General features: G+C 35.3%; 1 non-coding gene across 1 annotated transcript; it reads left to right on the forward strand.

Annotated features, from left to right (window-relative positions):
* Window positions 1-3,807: 3,807 nt before the first annotated feature.
* LOC128776808 (U6 spliceosomal RNA) lies at window positions 3,808-3,909 on the forward strand. The gene has a single exon (XR_008421970.1). It is a non-coding gene; the product is annotated as a U6 spliceosomal RNA (small nuclear RNA).
* The last annotated feature ends 242 nt before the right edge of the window (window positions 3,910-4,151 follow it).

The raw sequence follows: 4,151 nt of genomic DNA on the forward strand, positions 1-4,151 counted from the left end.
AAGGCACTTGGACTCCAATAGACGTCATAAAAATATCGGCATCAAGTAAATCTTTTCTAGAAAATTTTTTAACTAAAGTATAACATACCTACATAAAAATACTCACTGAATTATCATGAAGTATGGCAACTCATGTAACCAGGAACTACATCTAGGAAAATAATATTTGCATATTTATACAGAGACGTCTCCCAGTAATCAGCTATTTTTTCCAAGACAACTACTCTCCAGACTTATAATTCATATATTAGTAGGACCTTCTTTTTCCATTTATGTACACTGAATTATACAGTCTGAATTGGCTACATAATTTGAGAGACTCAGTGCAAAATGAGAAGGCTGGGTCACTTGTTCAAAATGCATTAAGAATTTCAAGGTGGTGACAGTAGAACATTAAGCCAAGCGTGGGCCCTGTGTAACTACACTGGTTACACACTCCTGAAGCCAACTCTGTATAAATCGTATATTTTTTATATACGTACAGTTTTTTCACCTCTCATTTAATTTGTCAAATTCATCATTGTTCTAAATTCTATGCTGTTTTTTTCCCCCACTGGCATTAGAGCACAGTTTGCCATCCCGTGAAAATATTTATCTATCATCTCTTTATAGAAATTTGTTTTCTCCAAAATGAGTAATTATGAATATACTGATATTGTTCAAGAATTAAAAGTTTAAACAATTTGGGGGTGCCTGGGTGGCTCAGTCAGTTGAGTGTAGGACTCTTGATCCTAGGGTCGTGGGAATGAGCCCCTGTCAGTCTCTGCGCTGAGTATGGAGCCTGCTTAAGATTCTCTCTCTCTCCCTCTCTCTTTCTCTTTCTCTCTCTCTGCCCCTCCCTGACTCATGTGCACATGTTCTCTCTCTCACTCCAAAATAAAATTTAAAAAATTAAACAATTTAAACACTGTCAAGGTATTTAAACAAAGAAGCTTAGAAGCTTAGATTGAGGTCTCTCTAATGCCTTAGCAACCTAAGTAAGCAAACCAAAACCTAAGCATGTAAATATGTCAAGGTTAAGAAATTGGAACCTAAGACAACCAGTCACAAACAGCCAACGAGGCTTTCTGAAATGAAGAAACTACCTAAGCTACAGCCAATGAAATAAGTTCCTTGCTTCACTTCCACATCTTCTCTATAAATGTCTTTCCCCTATTGCCTATGGGTGGACTGCTCGTAGCCATTTCCAGTTTGGTGTTGCCAAATTCAAATCTATGTTTGGTCAAATAAATTTAAAAAATTAGCATTTCTCAACTTACCTTTAACAATATTCTTTTGCAAAGCTTTTGGTGGATATCTGCACTCATTTCCATTGAACTTTTACTAAAAGAGTAAAATTTCTGTACCACATTGTGGAATAAGCTTAAACTCTCATTAAAGCAGTTCTCTTCTATTCTTAATTTGGAAACTGATTTTAAAATAAATATTTTTATTTTTAGAGACAGAGATCAAGCGGGGAGGGGCAGAGAGAGAGGGAGACAGAATCCCAAGCAGGCTCTGCACCTTCAGCACAAAGCCTGATGCGGGGCTCAAACTCACAAACTGTGAGATCATGACCTGAACTGAAATCAAGAGTCAGGCTTAATGCAAGTGTCCCTACTTTAATTTTATTAATTCATGCTCTTATTGCTACTATTTTTTCCCTTTTACTTTATGAAATTAATTTGTTCTACTTTACCATATAGTTTCAGATGTAGGATGAGGTCATTGAATGTTATGTATTTTTACTATATTCATGAAAATACAACTCTACCGATAGCCCACAAGGTTTGATTATCATTTATAATCACTCAGTTAGTTCATTGATCTGTGGATTATTTAGAATCTTGACTAATATAGAATCTTGACTAATTTTTTTTTTAAGTTTAGTTAGTTATTTTGAGAGACAAAGTGCGCATACCCATGTGAGCTGGGGAGGGGCAGAGAGAGAGGGAGAGAGAGAATCCCAAGAAGGCCCCGCACTGTCAGTACAGAGCTGGACATGGGACTCAAACCCATGAACCATGAGATCATGACCTGATCCAAAATCAAAAGTCAGACTCTTAACCAACTAAGCCACTCAGTCACCCTGAATCTTGACTAATTTCTAAACAACTGAGGATTTCACCTTTTATTCTACTCTCATCTAAGAACACACTCTAAGTGTTCATTGAAATTCTTGAAGCTTTATTTACAGTGCAGTGTATAATCAATTTAGGTAAATAACTGGTAGCATTTGAACACAATGTTCACCCTTATAATTTTGTTGAATGTCTGCTGTTTATTTATCAGGCTTGCTAATTTTGTCCTTCATATTTTCTATATTCTTACTGATTTTTTATATTTCATTGCTCCATGAGCTTTGACGAAAACTTGTGGGCGAAAAATAGGTGTTCCACTACTAGTAGCTTATATTATCTTCTAAGGATAGAATATTTAATTATTAATTATAGGTTAAATATATGTTAAAACTATTTAAAACAATTGGAGAGGACCGAAGATAAGGGAGAAACTAGGGAGGATTCAATTTTGATGATGGAAATTTGTTGGATTCAATCCAACTTTATATAACCTTTTCCCCTTCAGTCTTCATAGTACAGACCACCTAGAAATCCAGAAGAAAGATGAGCTTATTGATTTGATGTATCAAATAACAAAATTCAGTGGTCCCAAAGAAGATATAAATTGAGAAAGTCCTGGAAAATAAAGTGCTACAGAGGATTGTGCCTGACATCTGGATATAAACACATCTCAAACTACGACTGGCCCATGAACAGTGCTTAGTGCTTGGCCTGGTAAGTAAGACTCCCAGTATCCCAATGGAAAGCAAGTGGTAGAAGGTTTAAACAGCTGAGATGCTATTTCTCCTGACCCCCCGTGGAGAAGCAAGAGTTTGGAGTTTGAATTTCACAAGTTAGAGAAACAAAGTACACACTGTGTGCTTTCATTTAAAATTCCAAAAGGTCCATGCTTATAGGAAAGACTGTGGTCACAGAATTAAAGCACTCATTGAGAACCAAGAGCAAAACTGAAACAGACTTACCTGACAAATCTCCACACAAAAAGGATCAGTTCTTAATTTAGCTGCCTTCTAAAACAAAACTAAACACTGCTAAAAGACAGATAACAAAATCTAGAGTCTTTATAATGTATAATCACCCATGAGATAAATAAGTAATTTTTTTAAATTTATTTGTTTATTTTTGAGAAAGAGAGAGAGAGCACAAGCAGGGAGGGACAGAGAGAGAGAGGGAGACACAGAATCTGAAGCAGGCTCCAGGCTCTGAGCTGTCAGCACAAAGCCTGATGTGGGGTTCAAACTCATGAACCACGAGATCATGACCTGAGCCAAAGTCAGATGCTTAACTGAATGAGCCCACCCAGGCAACCCTAAATCAAAAGTTTTTGTTGTTTTTTTTTTTTTAACACATGAAGTCACAGGAAAATGAGAGCCATTTCTCAAGGTCAAAGGAAGTAAAAAGCATAAAAATAAAAATAAAAACATAAGCCCAGAGAAAACTCCAATATTGAAATTAACATAGACACTGTATATTAGTTGTTGCAAATACAATCAATGACATAAGTGAAACCAAGATTAAAATAATTGATTTGGAATCTTAGCATTGATATAAGTGTAGAAAATAATTACACTAAAATTTTAGAAGGGAATACTACAATGTTTGAAATGAAAGTCATCAGATAGGCTTAACAGAAGATGAAAGAGGAAGGCAAATTGGTCAGTGAAACTGCAGACAGATTAATAGAAATTTCTCCAATTTGAATTACAGGGGAAATATTTTTTTTATAGTGGTTCCGATTTTTTTTTTTTTTCTCACTGCAGCAGCCCATATACTAAAACTCTAAGGATACAGAGATGATTAGCGTGGCCACAAGGATGACATGCAAAATCATGAACCCTTCCATATTATCAAAGAAGAAACATAAATGAATAAAGAGACAAAGTAGTTCTGTGTTGACATTGAGGCAACATTAAGTGGTCTAACATGCATGTAACAGAAACCAAGAAGTAACTCTTTGTAAACAGATTGATGATTTTTACTACAGAAATTTAATGGAGAGTCCTTGCTTTGAAATTGATTTTTAGGGAAAAAAATCTGGTTTGTCTTCATTTCTTATGGAAAAAAAAATAATAATAAAATAAGAACAGCAAC

Source organism: Panthera pardus, unplaced genomic scaffold (genome assembly GCF_024362965.1).
Source record: "Panthera pardus isolate Hobbes unplaced genomic scaffold, ASM2436296v1 HiC_scaffold_13, whole genome shotgun sequence".
Lineage (NCBI taxonomy): Eukaryota > Metazoa > Chordata > Mammalia > Carnivora > Felidae > Panthera > Panthera pardus.